General features: G+C 38.8%; 1 protein-coding gene across 1 annotated transcript in view; it reads right to left on the reverse strand.

The window, feature by feature from the left end:
• LOC139744858 (high-affinity choline transporter 1-like) overlaps nucleotides 1-19,987 on the reverse strand; it is a 90,872-nt gene that overhangs the window by 39,223 nt on the left and 31,662 nt on the right. The window lies entirely within an intron of this gene.

The following is a 19,987-nucleotide window of genomic DNA, read 5'->3' on the forward strand; positions in this document are numbered from 1 at the left end:
ATTCATATATCATAATCATAATTATTTCAGTCATTTACTAAGGTTTAAGGGCTCGAAAGCTTAACTAAATTACACTATGCATTAAATATAGTGTACGTTTAGTACAAGTATGTCAATATACATACATGTGTAACACATGACGCACACAGCATTGTTTCCTACAGTCTGCAATTTTGGATAATTCATGATTGCCCTTGAATGATGTTTTACATTCTGCAATCAAACTGCAAGTACAGTTTGTACACCCTACAGATTGGGGCAGGGTCTTTGATGATTTCAGACTGAGAGTTCATTTTGATATACTTTGTTATGAAATTAAAGGGCAATTAAAGTTAACAGAGAGTATGACATGTACACCGGTACTGTACTGTATACTATATAGCCTTACCAAGTGCTGTGCACAGCACGTTTGTGACTTGCTGAGGCAGCGACGACAAGGCTGTGTTTATTATCGACACAGATTAACAAATGACGCACTGCCGGATAATCAAATACTTTGTAGCACTAGTCTGCAGACCTGAGCATGAACATGTTACAGCCTCATACAGTAACAACTTTCAGTTTGGAGTGCATGATCGATCATCACATAAAAACTCGGACAAACATGGATATAAATGTTAATCACCTAGTACGTTAACCTACATGTAGAGAGGGTCACTTCAATGCATTGCATTTGTTTTGTGTGTGTGTGTGTTTCTAGACTACAATTTCTGTACAAATCTCCAAGAACAACTGATCAATCTAAGTTACCTCAGCTCCACTTAGGCCTTATTGTTAAAAATCTAGAGTGCTATACTCCTGGCTTAGTTAGATAATTTCCATGAGACTAGACACTACGTCTACTCTAAAAAAAAAGTTTGGGAACAGTTTGTTTATTTTTTGTCTAGGATCTGGATTCATACTGTTTGTAACTATAGCAATGGATCTCAATTACAGTGTAGGTCTAACTCCAACGGCTAGAGTTCTAATTCCTCTAACGTTTAATACAAAATAGGTCTAAGCCTACGGTTCTAGCGTTAGACCACAGCCAAGGGCAGGAAAGGCTAGCACAGCTACTGACAATCTAGATCCAGGTGCCTAGGCCTAAAGTAATAATCGACACTGTATTTCTGTAGCCATCACTAGCTTAACCAGAGTAGGCCTACCGTATGATTTTGAAATCCATGAGCACATTTTGGCCAAAAAAAATAAAAATGTAGACCCATCTAACGTTAGTACCCTTACGTTAGATCACCGTAAGGGACTAACATTACCATGGTACTATCGTTTAATGTTGTAGAACGGGTCTAAAAGTTAAAACTAAGAAGAAGCCTGCTGACTGCGAGTAGTGCTAACGTTAGTGCATGCTACGACTGCTGGTGCTAGACTAATTAACTGTCAGTGTTAGATCTAGTGCTTAGGGTCTAGACAGACTAGTTTAGTTAATCTATATAAGACTTTAATAAGAAAATGTAGATTTCTAGAGATCTTATCACTAATAATATCAGTTACATCTTGATGGGCTAGACTTTCAATTATCAATATCCTTTCCTATCAACGTGTAAAAAATATCTGGATCTGTTTCTGTTTCTGTTCCGGTTCCGTCGGTATAGAGGTCTACCGGTACTCAGAATTAACTGTACTCCACCAACGTTTGGTAACTGTGTGTCAGTATGGTCGTGTGTGCAGGGCAGGAAGAATGTTTCACATTTGAAGCCTCTAGACTAGACTAGATCTCTAACTGTTGGTTACTCTTTTTCAACGTTATGTCGTTAGACAGAAACCCCGTCTAACGTTAGGCCCTATTAACGTTATGTGTTTACTGTTACAGTTAGTGTTCACGTCCACGTCAGTCGATCCAGTAGCAGTGCAATACTAAGCCATTATGGTCTAGACTTAGATCTAGCGTGTTAGGGCCTGTCCTGACCAGGGGCCTAGACCTAGTAGTTGGTTCTATGTCGATTTAATTTATAAAATTGGACTGGAACACGTATGTACATAGATCTAGGGCAGACTATAGGCCTAGAACCACTTCTAGGCCCACACACGTATTTAGGCCTAGCTAGATATGGGTCTAGCTTATAGCATACTCAGTAGGGCCTAGGCTTAGTATAATTTAAACATTAGATCTAACACTTAACAAGTTAGTCCAAGGCTATGCATACAGTACCGGTCCGGCGGTACGCAAACAAAATTGTAACCAACCCACAGACTGTTTAATCTGCCCTCGTTCAAACTCTATACATGGGACTACGTATGGACAAAACGGCTGCAATGGACGCGAGAAGCCCATATTCATGGTAGAATTACTCACGATTGCACTCTAAGTCATTGTAAAACTCCCTCCCCATCTCATCTTCGTCATCATGTTGAGATAGATCAGTAAGCAATTGTGGAATAAAGGAAGCATATCCAGCCAAATCTTGATTAGTACTTCTTCTACCACCTTGCTTCACTGAAAGTTTTCGATCATCGTCGCAAGCGATTGTCGCAGAATTTTGAACATGTTCAAAGTTCTGCGATGGGGCTGCGATCCCTGCGATATCCCCAAATCGCCGGTTGTCGTATCGCAGACATCCTCACACTGTGCGATTTCTCGTCGTGCGACATCGTAAAGGGTAAATTGCAGTAAAAATCGCACAGTGTGAGTCCGCCCTAAGGGGTTTTCTGTGTCAATTCACACTGAGAGTGCTCAAGGGATTAAGACCACAAAACCATTTAACAGCAAGACCCGGACCACGATTCTACCGTTTGATGCTGTATCTCTTTATTAAATTCATATAATAATACATTTTTATATTTACAATCTAGCGTTAGTATTTCAAAAGGTAAAATCAAACTTCCCTTTTCTTTTGATGTCTATGTGTCTCACTTCAGCTGCTGAATCATGAAAATGTCTAAATCGCTAAAATCACACACAAGATGAAAGTTCACATTTCTCTGTAAGATTGGACATTTTTTTTAGGTCTTTCTTTGATATGGTACAGATTCAATTGATTTAAGTATGGTTCCAGCTAGCCTCTTCTTCCAATACATGATTTGATAAGTACAAGGAGACGGTTTTGGTAGCAAAATCACCACAGGACTTTTGGGGTTAAGAAAGCAAGTAACAATGCATAGCTATACTATCGAGAAATCTTACCACTCAAGCGCACAGTGCCCACACTACTGAGCAGCAGAAAGAATTTTGGTTCATCCCAGATAGATGGGGAAAGGTGGTTTTGGGGGCCATGCTACTGTTTGTTTGACACAGGCCCCCTTCCGCCTAATGGGGATGTAATTTGATTCATTATTTGACGAGGCGGCGACCGTATCCTGAGACTTAGGCCGCCATTAGCCGCCATAATGGGTTAGACAGTCTCTCAGACAGTTACCTGATTCAAAATGCCCCCTGTGAAGCCACCTCCTTCATGTTTACATTTTTCAATATTTCATGGCTAATCCCGATATAGCAACGCATCCCTCACGGAGTCGAGATGAGACGCGTGGAGCAGACTGCTTCCGCATTGGAACAATACCATGTTCTCCATTACAAATATCATACGGTATAACTATCATATGGTATACCTATGTTTCCCTTTTCTATAATTATCATAGGTCAGAAGTGAAAACTTTTGAGGGGGAAGAAATGCTATGGATGGAGCGCACACAAATGCCCCCCCCCCCCCAGATACACATATACCATTGTGGGTAGTGGTTCTGAGTTGGTCAATAACACAAAGTCATGCTAACTTGCTATGAATTAAAGTGATCACTTATCACTATGGATCGCTTTTAAATACTCATGAGCCACATTGTTAAAATCAAGCAATTCAGCACTGAAATATGTGAGGTTTTGGCAAGATAGACGAGCTAATGTACTGCAGGGGATAATGAACAGAAATGCATACATGTATCATAATTAAGGCAATGCATGTGATTACTTGATAAATTTTGGAAAGTTCTGATTTGCCATTGCTTCTATAGAGTATATTGCCTCAAATGAGATGATGATAATGAATCCTGACCAAGACTTTATAACACCACAAATTACGCAGAATATGCAAACGTCCTCATTTACACAGACCACTATCTGATCCAAAAATCCACAAATCTATCCCACGAGCTATTGTGATTATTACATATTCTCTGTGAAGCTCAAGTGGCATTGACTTCCAATCTATTCCCATTATTCCGCAGCAAAATGCCGCAGCTCCCAACGAGCAATTATCCAAAACGAATTGCTGTTTGGACTTGTGTAGTCTTCCTATTCAGACTGTCGATATATCAATTTTCACTGGATAAATGAACCTATTTGAGCTTTTCTAATAACAGAAAGCAAGGATCATATTACTCCTTTCCTCTCTTTTTTTTTTTTGGGGGGGGGGGTTTAAGAGGTATTTACAGACATTCTTTCAATGTTTGTGTTCCACACAAATCGAATCAGGAAAAATATGTCATATGCTCTTATATTTTTCAATCATCTTCTCTTAACCCGTTGAGGACGAGATCCATGTATACTCAGGCAAGCGTCTATGGGAAATGTGTGTTGTAGCAAAATCAAACCTTCCTCAACAGGTTAAGGAAGAAAGCTTTCATTACAGGGGACACATCAATTTCAACATGAAAACAGTACATACATATATCCAATGAAAACAAAACCAACAGCCATTGTATGAAGATAGAGAAAGAAATCAATTTCCTCTTTTCCTTGCAAGAAATAAAAATATGCACTCTTTCTTGGTGCATAAGACATTACTTGGAATTCAGAGACATTTCAAGGAAAAGAAAATACTGCTGAGACTTCTGGAACTTTTCTCTACACTATGCATCCATTTTTATCAAGTGACGTAAAAACAGCATAAACATGAAATTGCCAACTCGACCACACACACGTTCATATCTGTAATCAAAATGGTTGCAGTCCATTCCATTCAGCATCATCCGCAGAAGTATGATGCCATCTCCTATTCCTTCCTATATTGTCTTCTTTTCCAAGAAAATGTAGACAACTGAAGAAGAAGAAGAAGAAGAAGAAGAAGAAAAAAGCAAAGGGGCCGCCACAGAAGATTGGCGAGACGGCAGTGAGATCAAGACGAGACTGGCGTATCGGTAACCCCAAATGATGGAGACATCATACCCTCCGTTATAAATGATGCATTTTGAGCATGATACCGTACATGACGATATCTGATCCTCCTCCCCCTGCATCTAATTTGGCACGCACTTCCTTGCCCTGCCAGATGCGGAATTTCGCTCAGCTACATTCCGCTTACTGAAAAAAAAGGGAAAAAAAGGGGAAAAAGGCAAAGCTGCCCTCAGGGTGCAGTTCCAATAATGTACTCCCTGCACTGGGCATATTTCATCCCCGATGCACTCCAGTTAATGTTACTCAAAACAAGACCACGGCCATGATTATAAAGAGTGCATATTCAGGCCACATATGGACACATGCCTATCAATGTGTTCTTTTTATTGTTTGTTTTCTAATCAACAACAGACATTTCCCTTCTGAAACTAGAACAAAGTTAAAATTATTGTACTGAACACACTGATTATAGAACACACACACATTCACGTAACTGCTGCACACACACACATTTCTACAGGCCTCTGACATGGAACTATCCACTACGTGAAGGTATTCTACCACACAAATTTGGAGCATAGGGAAAGGTATATAACAAAAGCCCATGCGCTTGTCATAATTATGTACTTGACTCTACAATGTATATATTTTTCCTCTAGAAAATGTTTATTCCATACAGGCTTGGACATTTACGAAAAATTTGTGATCCACAAACCCTGGCATCTCTTCATTAACCAAGCACATCTTGTCAGTGTGTCCATGGTTACCTTCAATGTGCCCTAGTAATCATTTACAATTTAAGGCACCTACAAATGCACATACACACACACACACACACACACACACACACACACACACACACATGCACCACAGACTAATACATTCATAATAGCACATAATCACACAAAGATAAACATATATTGCATAGTGTTATACAAATATAAATTTTCCAGACTGGCAGATTGAGACACTTATACTGAATATGAAGACTAAAGCAAGTCATACAAACATACAAATCCAAGATCTTTGTAATAAATCTGTATTCTAGGCGTGGATTTGATACTTTGAACACTTGAGCTCTGATCAGAATTTATCATGCACAATGACTGAGAACATGCGGGAACGTGTGTAAAGGAGCATTCATGTTAAAGGGAATCTCTCCCCTAAAATTTAAATTTGAGAGGTGTGAGAGCATGTCCTAAGAACTCTAGAGAAAATTCTATCCCATCACAAAAAACACCCAAAACTGTGAAATATTAATTTTAATAAATCAGCACGCACTGGTGCATGCTGCAATTATAGCCAGATCTGAAAATAGTAGCCGCGCGTAGACCATCGGTGTGTGCACGTTTCCTTCGTTTGCCTCCATCTGCACACAGCTATATCGAATACCGTCTATTGGTATCGCCTCATCGAGTCATATGCATCTGCATGAGTAGATGCTGCCGCTAGGACCCTAGGTGTGGAATATAAAGCAAATAATCAACTTTTAGTTTCAGGCAATGAGACAAACTATCACTTCCTTGGCGATCTGAATGTGTACGCTATCTTTCCTCAGCTGCGCTTCGGAAAGATAGCTACATCCAGATCGCCTCGGAAGTGATAGTTTGTCCCATCACCTTCACCAACGTTGATTATTTGCTTAATATTTAGCGAGTTCATGTTGAGCAAGATTTGAGTGGAGTGGTAATTTGGTTCAATGGGTTACACTCCCGACTCCTGACTGTCAAAGCACAACAGAACTGTACAGGAGTTGAACCCGTGCTGCCACATGCATAAGTGAGATCAACCACTGTTTTGCACTTTGCGTTATGCCCTTGTCACAACTCAAAAACAACAACAATAACAAACAAAAAGATGAAAGAAGGGAATCTGCACTCATCCACGAGCTTGGAAAACTACTTAATTAATGCACACTTGCTGATGGAGAGAGCAAATTTCAAAGTCCCTATAAAGGAGAAGTGTTGTTTATGATATTTGGACAACATACCAACTGTTCTGTTGATTGAAATCCATCTACTGTAAGAGCTACACTGAGCTGACAAGACATTGCTTGATCTTCTGCTATTCAGACAAATTAAATTTACCCAAGAGTTAAAAAAAAAACTGACTAGATTACTGTATGCGAATGTCATTCAATGTCTATATACAATGCATCACAAATTATCTAAAACATTATAGTTCAAGTTTTGATGCAGCAATGCAAGTAAAACGGCATGCAAAGACATGGCACAGTGTTAAATCTCTGTTTAGACTTCAAATGGTTCATCTTGTGGCGAAAGGAAGATACCTTCGTCATGGAGAGAAATTAAACGGAAACCAAACACCTGTTTTCACTTCTCATTGTCGGACCTCCTGGCAGTGATATCTTTCCACTTTGTTGTACGCCTAAAAACACAGGCTGCTAATCAGGAAGCCGAAGAATGACACTGATGCTCTGCCTACGACATCCTATTCTAAAGCAACTGCTTCTCATGAAAACTATTATCCAATGATAGAAGAATCACAGAAAAGAAAAGAATTGAAAAAGCACAGACAGACACACACCCACACACAGAGGCACAGAAGCGGCTTGTACAGCCAGACGTCTTTCGTTTCACCAGGTGAGAGAAATGCCCAAAAAGCAAACATCTTAGGACGCTGTCCACTCCCACCTGCTAATTGAATTCCCTCTTCCTGGAGCACTCCTGCAGCCTGGCAACGGGAGACTGCAGCTCATCACGAGCAGTGCTATTACTCGAGATGCTCAAGAGTTTGTAACGGGGAACATTGATGCCAGCTTCCCACTGCCACTACATTATGCCAATTCTTGTTTTTCCTACCTTTGCACTTAAATCATCACACCTGTGGATATTTTATTCATTCTTCTGTTATGTGATTGTATGTATGTGTGTGTGTGTGTGGAGGGGGGGGGGTATGGGGTCTCTACATAACATCCTAAGTGGACAGCATTCCTCTTCTATTTCACTTTTCTTTTTGTCCCTAATTACTCTACTCTTTTCCATCCCTTCCAATCAGATGAGAAATAAGAATGTACAGTTTTGAAAAGTAAAAATAAGCCAAACAAAATATCAAAACCTTGAAAACAAGACACAGAAATCAAGATGTTATACTTTAGAAAAGAATAAAAATAGATAAGGATTCCATTTCCTCTTTTCCTGTCAGCAAAATGTTCAATACTCTATATTTCCAACCAGAAAAATCTGTAAACGAATGATTGATTATGAAACCTGTAACAACGGAGTCCAAGATTGCAATATTTCCAGCGTACCATTTTGGGTAATATTTCATATTTTCATTTTTATCCATGTGAAATTATGTTATCACAGTTTTTTTTCACACATCCTTTCATACACAGGTCTCCACTTTAGAGCAAAAATTGACTGTTTCTGCAGTCACATTGGAATTATGTTTTACCTTTAATACATCTTTTCCTGCAGTTTTGTGGTCTTAGGTGTTTTTGCTTTCATGCAATATCTTCAAATCCTTCCTCACGGTTTCTCATCATGAGGTTTTTCTATGTTGAGCTTTATGCAGCGTACTACATCAGAGTCCGTATTTAGTATGCAGGAACAGCAGAGAATAAGTGGGAACTTTGAAACATCACGATGCGTTGCGTGATGATGATGAAATTCAGTTCACTGACGTCACTGCCTAACTACCCCTCCGTGAGTAGAAGGGTTTGTTGAAAATCTTGTTCGACAATGTCATGCAGGAATGCAGGATGAATACAATCATGTGGTGTCTTTTGAGAACAGAATGAGAGACTGTTCCGGATTTTTTTTGGATGCTCAAGTAGAAAAATGAAATGTCATAACATTCTGTCCGGACATACAGCCAGGCATACAAATTGGATTGGGCTGTTCAGGAGTACAGGATTTCTCTGCCTTGCCTATTAGCTGCACGCACTGAGACAATGCGCTGGGAAATTCAATTCTCGTTCATGATATGCAATTTATACATGTGCTTCTTCCATTATCCTGTGCTCCTTTCAACTGACATTCTGAATACTATATAAGTAACACTGCAGAGTAGAGGGGTAACAAGGAACAGCACTGCATGAGTCGATGATTGCACAGTAGTAATGTATACACATTGCTCAAAGGGTTGTTGGGCAGGGGCTCTTGTTTTTATGTTGCCACTAACCACCAATTTCCTATTCACCCCAACCCTGTCCACACTCATTGCCACATTGTGCAGTCTGCACAAGGATTGAATCGTGCAGCCTGAATTTGATATCCACTGCATGCGGTTTTACCTTTTAGCAATCTCGAGTCAATCTGTACCCATTGGTTATAGCTTCATGCTCTTTGATCCAAGTCACAGGGCAAGTTTGTGAGAGCTCTTCAATTGCCTAGATTACCAAAGCAACAACATCAGGAGCAATATTGGCATCCATTGGGGAGTAAAGGTACGCCTTCATGTAGAACTTGTTCACTCGTGTTCACATTTCTGAATGAAAATATGAAGACAGTATCGTTCCATCTATTAGCGTGATATGAAGGGGGTCAGTCAATCACACAAAATCGATAACAGTCACTGAAAGGCTGGTATAGTTCTGGTTGAGATGGGGATTCAGGTTTTAACCTTTTGCAAGATAATTCGAAACCACTTATATGAAATATTACAGAGCATACAATTATAAGAGGAATTACAAGTTTGTTTTTTTTTGATGAAAATTGGTTTTCAAATGGCTGAGATATCCAGAAACAAAGTGGTCATAATAGAAGGTGGGACCCATCTTTTATCAGGACCACTTTGTGTGTTTGGATATCTTGGCCATTCTAAAACCAATTTTCATCAAATAAACTTTTAATTTCTCTCCAAATCATATGCTTTTTAGTATTTCATATAAATGGTTTCTAATTACCTCACAAAAAGTTACAACCTGAATCCCCATCTCGACCAGAACTATACCATCTCTTTAATTAGCATTGATTATTAGAATTTGCTACTCTGACATCTCCAGACATACCCCTCTGAAGGGTCACTGTAACCTCCTAGTTTGACATGTTTCTGCTCTTGAAAGAGGGTGGACAATATCATGGATAATTGTTCAATCTTCAAATGATAGATCAGAAATCAGTTTAACAAGAGACTACAAGATGATTCTGACCAAATCAGCTGTTAAACTACTTCTACAACAAAGAACTTGACGCACCTATTAGCACTCTTTCATGGTCTCATGTTTTGGCAGTTACCATATGGGGAACAAGTTTGAACACAGATTAGCTGGCATTTTAGTACCACTCCTCATCTTTTCCTACTTTCATTAGTGCCTTTCTGGCTCATAATGAAAGTGCCAAGACACTTGCATACTGTAAAACATGATATATTCGCGCCATGAAATTTTCACGGATTGGAGCCTACGTCCTTTTTCACAGCATTATATTTTCGCAAATTGCCACTGGCGTTCAATGCATATAGTGTAGACAAGAACTTTTGTGTGCATTTTAATTTCGCGAATCTTGGCGCTCGCAAAATTCACAAAACTAAAATGCACGCAAACATTCCTCATTGAATACGGTATTACTTTTTTTTTTCCTTCTCTCTTTACAATCATGAAACTGAATTAAAAAAAAGAATGAATAACTTTAGGCAACAGAGAACGGTGTCTTTTGATAAAGTGAAAGAAAAAATGCATGAGTTTATGCCTTTTTGGCTGCTTTTAAAGTAACAATAAATGATTCATACTCTTCAATATAAAGATGCATAAAACCTAGTGACAGATGAAGAAGGGTATGTGGAGGGGGGGGGGGGATAGGCCTTGGGAAATAAACAGGGAAAGAAATATATCTGTTTAAAAACAGGATGTCCAAAAATGTCAAAGATGAGACTTTTTACAGCCTGCCAATTAAGGCTCCTTCTCACTCTGGAGTGATATATGATCAACTTGTTTGGGGTGAACTTTGTGGTACCTTCCTGTCCAAACACAGCCCCCTCCCCTCCCCCTCCCATCTTCATGCTATCCCCCATTCATTCTAGAGGGGGGTATCCAATCACGAAGTGCAGCCAGCTCCATCTCCTGCCATGCAGCCTCATCTGGGGCACAGGATTAAAAATGATTCCATTATAGTAATGACATTAGGATCCCGGCAATATATTTGTCACTGGATGTCATCATGGCCGGTTTGGTTCAACAACACCCCCTCCAAAGACGTCTCGGGGGGGGGGGGGGGGGGGGGGGGGGTGGGAGGAATCTGTTGGGTAAAGCTTTAGGATGAATCCAAGTCTGGAGAAAGAAATCCAGCTGAGAGATCAATGTGGTTTTGTTATTGGACCGTACAAACCAATCCAATAGTTTCACATCATACTGAGATCTCTACAGGTTTGTTTATTCGGTTGGTTTTTTTTTTTTCATGTGATAGTCATGCGAAAAGAAGGGACTGTAAGTCAGTTTGACTGTAAAGGTAAAAGACAGTTTCCATGTGACTGTGTCTGTGTCTGTGTCTATGTCTTTGTTTTTGTCCTTACCTTGGTTTTGTATTTCTATTTACTCTGATAATGCATACTATGGAATGCCATACTCATTTATGTTAAGGGCACACTTATTGTCACAAGTTTTTTGTACTTTTACAGATGTGCCCTCAGCATTTTCAAATCGATTGTATGTTACTTGTACTAACATGTATTTATATTGGGTGGAAATAAATGTCATTGAATCTGAATCTGAATCTGCAGAAACTGTTGATTTTTGCTTTAAAACAGAGACATATTCATAAGAAATGTGTTAAGATAGCTGTGATAGCACAATTTCAGTCGGATAATGACAAAAATGCAAATATGACCTCCAAAAGGTACACCATAGGCAGGGCTCGACACTAACGGTGGCCCGGTGGCCACCAAAAATGAAAGTTGGGCCACCAAATTTTAAAAAAGGGCAAATTTGGTGGCCCGCCTCGGGCCACCAAAATTTTTTGAAAAGTATGTCAATAAATTCGTAACTTTTTGCGCCGAAAATTAGCAATTAAATTTGTTTAAAGGATGGATGAAAAGGACTGAATGAGTGCCCGAGAGTGAGTATTGCAAGTTTGTTGAAGTTTATTTATGAGTAGATATGTCCAACTTCTAATTCTTACTATCATAAAACTTAAATATTTGACTCATTAAAAAAAGAGGACTTTTAATGTTTTTTATTGTTTCTTTTTCGGGACACCAAATTTTTCTCTCGGGCCACCAACAATTTGAAATTTAGGATTTTGGTGGCCCCATCGGGCCACCAAACAAAAAAGTTAGTGTCGAGCCATGCCATAGGTATTGCAATCTCGGAGCAATCTGCTACGAAGATCTTGTCAAAAGCTGGCATAACTTCTTGATTATATTCTTGACAGAACTTTGCTTTCCTTTGAACTAGCGCCATGTGTGGACACTGGATTATTCTAAAGAAGTCTCCCTCCCACTAAAGTCAATCCCATCTGAGTTATCAAGAAGACAAATACATCTGTGAAAACATGCTTTTAATACAGACATTAGATTAAAAAGAAGAGAGAGCTTATTTGCTAGTCAATGACATCATATTCTTAAAGTTTAAACTACGATACCAATTTTGAAAGAACTATGTGACGAGCTGACATCCCCTCTTTCATTACCATGCATCGGTAGTGGAAATTGATTCATTTTCACATGACAAGCTACAGAAAGGACCTCATTAGATTGCCACTTGCATGATTAAATCTGTGATAAGGTCTCATAAAGTTATAGTGCTTAATGTGTACACAAAGCCATTGACAAACAAGGGCAAACAAGTGGAACTAATGGAAGAGTGCTTTACTGTATATGCATAACCATTCTGGAATCTTCAAATATATAAACTGTGCCACTGGTAACCATTTATAATACAGCATGACACCTTTTTGTACAGCACATAATGATTTGATTGTTTTTGGTTTTTAATTTTTGCTTTGCTTTCTAGCTTTAAGTTCCACAGTAAGCACTTCTGCTTTATTCATCAGATAATACATTTGGTCTCCTATATGGACTGTGGCTATGCCAACCAAAACCATGAACAGTCCATTGTGGATATAAATGTGTGCAAAACTTTGCTTATTGTTTTGCTTTATCTACTATTAGTAGTTTCCTTCACATTTACCACAACCATTAGCACGTAGTTCAGACCACCTGCCATTATGTTATAATATGGGCTGCCACAGAGCTGAACCACCATGGCAGCAGTGTAGATAGAGTGTCAGTACATAACTTGAAGTGCTTGCTCTTTCAATTTTTTGTGACTGTCCACAAGATTAACAATGCACAAAATTCATCTTACCCAGCAAAGCGCAAAAAAAAAAAAGAGAGAAAAAGATTAATTGCGCAAACATTTCTTGCTTTCACAGAAGTGAAAGTTTCAATTCGGACCATCATCTCTGCCGTCTAAAATGGCTGTCTCAAGTGAGTCTTCAAAGGACTCTATCAATATTTATCAATATTTCTTTTAGTGGAGGACACAAGAGAAAACTAATAAGTGGCCCTGTGCACTAACCACTACTGTCCCATATGTCTGGCCAAAACATTAAGGTGAGTCAAAAGAAGAAAACTTGTAAATTATGTAACACATTTCCACGGATAACTGAGGCCTACTCAGCAAGTGCATGTGTGTGAACATGAGTGTGCCTCTGTGGGTGTGAGAGCAGCTGTGTGTGAGTTTATATGTGTGTGTGTGTGTGTGTGTGTTTGCACATGCTAACGGAGGCAAGCGGAGTGGTTCATGAAAGACTCCTACTATGATGTGTTTTAATTAGTCCGGAGAGCTCATTGGTAGTGCAGTAAACGTCTTGAGTGATGCAATATGCATGCCACAAATGAAGCTCTGCTGATAGAAAGAGTGTGTGTGTGCGACAGAGAGAGAGAAAGAGGGTTCTCTCACAACAGCCAAATGCAATAAATACAAATGATTTATGGGCCTAGGATCCATAAACAGGGAACTACTTTGGCCTACGTGTGGGTGAGATTAATCGCTTTTATTGATGTCCATGCATTGACGCAGTCCATTCCAAGTGATGGCATTTGTACAGGCAGGATACGAACCCCCATGTCTTCATTCAGCACTTAATAGCGACCTATGACCGCATGCTGCTCATAATGGGAAAGATATTACTGGGGTGAAGACGAGAACGAAACAGAAAGAAACAAACAACAAAACAAAACAAAACAATACCAAAAAACACTGTGATGTTTCAAAGTGAGTAAATGTGCTGTGTGACAGGTTGATGAAGTGATCACGCTTCTTATCCAATATAGAGCTGAGCTGTTATAACAGGGTGGGAGGGGGGATGGACTTCGTGCAATAAGGCAACTGTTGCCATGTGTTTCATCAATGGCAACAATGACTTTCTTGCATGGATTTGGAGAAAAGGGAGATCCATGACAGATATATGTGCTGTCAAAATGAAACGAAATAAAACAAATTATGCTATCAACATACCTTAGAATTATCTTTACTGCACATGATGCACACACTTCCCAATCAATTCACGAGCGGGATATATACAGCTAAAACATAAGTGGTAAGTCATGATCTTTTTGTTGTGTTATAAACAATGTACATACTTTTCAGTAAAAATAATCTAGTTATACTGTCAGGACAAACTGATGTGATATCTTGTGCTGCTTGCTAAAAAAATGCCCTTTGTCATATTGCAACCCAACAAATGAAACCAATATCAACATGACCAATTGAAGTATATAATACTATGTCAATCTAAAAAGAATATGATATGGAGACAACTTGAGATTCTTCTCCAGTAGACACCAGGCAGAACACGCTACATGAACATTCACTTGACCCAGTAGGCCTGGTGAAAGCAGTTTTTCTGACATCCACTGGGGTCTGTCCGCAGTTTGGTTTGTGGTCAAGCAGCCGTGGAGAGAGCAGAATTAGGATATACAAAGTTTGCTCTCCTCATGGGATTTGTTATTTCCTCCCCTGACAAATAATCCCCTCTCCATGGGAGGATGCAATTTTCGTGTGGTTTTTGGCAATTCCCATTACAGGGGCTAATGAAAATTCTGAACTAACTCTGACCGAGCGTCCCACAATCCTCTCAAGTTTCCCCCCACATCCCTTGGGTCCACATCTCTCTTTAACGCCCCTGGCAACTCCCAACCGTTGCTGGGGACTGGCGTGACCTCTCGGCCACTCGATTTTGCTCACAGACTGCAATCGATAGCTATCGATTTTACACTTTCCTCTGTTTGCGTTGGAAGTGTATACTTGAGAAGGCACGAAGGGTACAGTAAGAGAGGCAAGAGAAGAAGATGATTTTTTCTTTATTACTCCGCCCTTCAAAAGTATCTGTCAACTATAACAACTATAGATGAAAAAGTGTTGAAATTGAGTTATGAAAAGCTAATTTGTAGCGACTGCAAGATTCTAATTTTGTGCATAGTTTGTTCTCTTTATTTAACAATATTTTTGTGGACCTTCAAATTTGGTAAAGAAAGACACTATTGTTCCCCCCAGGATGTAAAAATAAGTGAATTTAAAGACACTACATTTCTAAAGTGGGTGGTAAATTTGATTTTTTTTCCCATTCCAATTTGATATAAATCGTATTAGACTAGTTCTTCAAAAGTGTTAATGTAGCAAATATAAAAGCAAGGAACTGTACAATTTAAGACAATTCACAACCAGTTAGCATTGTCAAAAATTTCATATCCATTCATTAAAATAAAAAATTCAAGTCTAAGCCCTCATTTATCTTAATCAAAAATAAAAATATCCTCTCATTAGCAGCAGTAATGTGAAAAATGTAAGGTGCAAAAAAGAAAGAAAGAAAAGAAACCGGAACAACAATAATTGTAATCTTTTGCTAGGATTATAAAGCTGTCACTCTGTGACATATTTATAGTAGGCTCCCTTTACTCTCCCTCTCTTGTCAAGAACAAACCACTTTCCATAAGTGATCACCATCCAAAATGTTTACATATCAGATAAGAGGTGTATGACTGCCAGTGAAAGCTACATTGCCCCCTCTCATATAATATGTCTCCATTCTCTCCTTCAATATATATATTTCTTGTAAACATACAGATTCAAACATAAACACACACATACACACACACAGACACATGCACACATACAGACAAACATACACATCTCTCTGCCTAGATTTTGTGCACCAGTGGATGGCGTACAACCGCGATGACCCTTAACAATTCATCCCGAAGACGCTCCAGTCACATAAACATCTTCATTCAATTTCATTAGTGCCGACTGATAACAGACCATTAAAGCCATCCCCCAAAAGACACATTCCATGTGCTAGCATGCAGGGGCATGATATATCTATATCTGTCAAGTGGGATCTTCTTACAGTCCCTGATCTCTGGCAATATACCTTCTGTCCCTGCTCTGAATTTATGATTTTTTTTTTGTTTTTTTGATAATATCTGACTTTACTGTTTTATCAAGTCATTAATTTTTTTTTTTCAGATTGAATGACGGTGCAATTCCTGCACCACATTACAGAGATACATATTTCAGCAAGATAAACAACAACAACAACAACAACAACAACAACAACAACAACAACATCAACAACAACACATGAATCATCACTAGATCTACAAATTAAAAGAAATATCATGAAAATGGTGAATGATCACATATATTTCATGAAATAAAATGACGTACATTAATCATTCATACAGAATTCACTTCATGTGTAAACACCACAACTCATGTATATGTTTCAAAGAGGTATAACAAGTACCAATACTTAAACCTACAGTATTAACAGAACACTGGAGAAACCTTGCCTTGCAGACATGAGTAAATGCTGTTCTCTTTATGAGTCTGGCAGAACCTTCTTTTATCCTCTCTTTTTTTTTTCATTTGAATTTGAGATAACCCACAACTAAATAAAGTACAAATTTTCTACAAGAATGAGAGATATATAAAGGCACCTATTTTCAGATTATGAATATACAATGTTGTGCATGCACTTGTGTTTCCTACTGATGCAGCAATAGTGGGGGGGGGGGGGGTGTAAGAACAAATCTGGATGGGATTTTGGCATATCATTATTCGGGAACACCAGCTCTAACTACACAAGGCCTTTGCGGGTACTTGCGGTGCACTGGAAAGATGCAAGTTTCACGCCGCCTCCGCCGCCTCGCCAGACACGATGTATCTCCATGTGGTAAGCTTGTTATTTGCCTTTAACGAAGGAAACAAGCTCATGTCACGTCAGCACGAATATCCTCCTGCATACAAATCAATTTCATTACGAGGCGGCAGACAAGAAACAGGGATCTGAATTCTTACAAGACTGCCACAAATAAAAATAGACAAATGGCAATGTCACGTATAAAAGGAGACAAAGGCAGCTGCAATAATGGACAAAACTGTGGCAAAATATTTGAACATACAATTTGGCTACTTACATTAGTCTTTCTCTTTTTTCTTGGACACCCAATGACTGTCTCTTTAATTTGCCAAATACATTTTGGCATGGCTGTCAAATCTATCCTGTCATTAAATGCTGTAGCAGAAACACACAAACTAATATCACTCAAGGAAATTTTATTGGTCTCCTAAAAATATGATTGTGTCTTTCTTATTAGTACTGCAGAAGAAGAGAGTTTATTTTCTATCTCACTGCAGAAATAGCACCAATTTAATGACTAGTCTTAACAATCCAATTTTCTCAAAACAAATTGAAGTAAGGAAAAAAAAAAAAAAACAAGCTGTCTAAATTCTCCGAAATATACAGTATCTCAAATCCAGTCAAATGTGTTACAGACAAATCAGTGAAACACAGTGAGGAAAACTGAATGATCCATTTGAAAGTTATGAATGTCTAAAGTTTTTATTAAATCCATGTGTTGTCACTGCTGGATGGGAAAACTACTATATCAATATGTCATGTCACAGTACTACAATGATGTAAAGCAAAAAAAAAAAAAAAAAGATATGTTTTTTTTTCCCCCCGGATATATAGTACACGCTCCCTTTCTTTGTTATTTACAGAATGATCAGGATAATATCATTCCCCCTGCATTTTGAAGGAGGCAAGTCAAGTGCTCAGTGTTTTATGGCAGAAAGGATTCTCTTTAGGTATCATTATATACATATCTTTTTTTTCTTTTACATAGTTCCACTAATGTGACATTACAAACTGTTGTAAACTTCTTATTCGGTGATAAGAGCACATTGATTTAAACAAAACTTAACAAAATCATAACTTTTGAATGAATTATGTGATGTTCCTCAAACTTTACTGATACGCTCTACAAGTATTTCTACTCTGATTAATCCACATTATTGTTTGGGGTGAATTCCTCTTTAAAGTTATGACCTAGAAAATATTGTTAACATGCTCCAGAGAGACTTAACAAGGAAGGACAGAGGAAGGATGGACGGACAAACGGACAGACAGATGGACACCCCAAAAACACAATGCCTCCAGCAACACTTTGCGGGGGAGGCATAAAAATATCCAAAAGTGATAGTGTACGGTGACCACACATACACACATATCTTTGTTTCAACCATACAAAGATTTTATCCTCCTCGTAATACATACATGTACAGAATACTATCATTCATTTATGAACTTTTTTTTTTCTTTTTATCCTGTATTCCACACTTCGGCCTATCTTCTTTCTGTTCCACTCTGTTTCATAAGGAGCGGTGGTGATATGTCGCTGCTCAAGCGTGGAGAGTCAGAGGAGGGTATGCTGACGGCAGAACATTTCACTTTCCGATTCCACAAACTGCATCTATGACGACACAAGTACGTACGTAACAGTCTCTCGCTCTCATGTGGGAGTTATTTTTGATAATCTCATTCAGCAGAGCCTGGCTCATTCAGTCAATTCAAATCAATGACTGCATTCAAACCTCCAGCATGGGAGCCTGATGACATGTTTGTGGACTTAAATGCCTCCTCATCATTCAGGTCTCACTTGGATGTACAGATGGTTTTGGCACTTAATCATATAAAAAGTTGGGGCGGAATTCCTCCTGAAACCCTATTCCTTAGCATGAGAGAGAAGAAAAATCATCTTGTTTCGCAGTTGAATGTTATGGACACCTGCAAGGTGCACGTTTGTTGTTTACGATGTATTGCACTTAAGGTAATGTATTACGTATTGATTTGTATGTGATACATTTCTGTTCTATGGAAGGGTCTCAGATGTCTTAAAAATAAATATAACACAGTAAAGCCAGTGCCGTTCGCTCATCACATCACACAAGTGTTGTCTTTTATAAGTGTGGAAAATATTACAAGATTTTAAAAGACCCTAGAATAATTTTGCAAGATCTTTAGGCAGAAAAAAAGGCAGGAGTTATTCAACTTCCCTAATGCTCACAATATTAAAGGGGTCACAAGGAGAACATTTGTAATCAAAAGCAGAATGAGTAACAGCACTATGAAACTGGAATCTTTAATATTAATCTTTTAGCCATTTGTAGGAAAATAATGATTCCATGACCATCAAAAAGACCAGTATCCACTTTCGGTTTCTACATTTGATATTGGCATGTAACCAAAGCTTTAAGACATGTATGGGTAAGCCTTTTTGCAACTGAAATAAAAGTTAGAAACTAAATGACATCTTATTCAAAGTTGTCGTCTGGGTAGCTCCCAGCTGGCTTGTGGTACATGTATATAATGTAGATAAAACAATGCCACTGATTGGACAAGTGACACTTGTAATAAGGTGTACAATGAACCTTTTTCTCATCTGACATTTATTCCGAGCGATGCCTTCACTATCCCAGCGATGATTCCTCTAGCTCTAAGTCAGAAAGTGTCCTCAGACTGCAAGTAGGACTCATCAAACATGGTGTAGGTGAGTCAAGACAGTGGCCGGCTAAGTGGGGAGGCCGTTTGGCTTGTTGGTCCCTAAAGTAGCAACCCCCTCTCCCCACCCTCCCGCTTTGCCTCCCGATGGAGGTACTCACTTCGTGCAAATAAATACTCTGGATGTGTG

Source organism: Diadema antillarum, unplaced genomic scaffold, assembly GCF_040938485.1.
Source record: "Diadema antillarum isolate AM-2024a unplaced genomic scaffold, OU_Dant_1.0 seq00001215_RagTag, whole genome shotgun sequence".
Lineage (NCBI taxonomy): Eukaryota > Metazoa > Echinodermata > Echinoidea > Diadematoida > Diadematidae > Diadema > Diadema antillarum.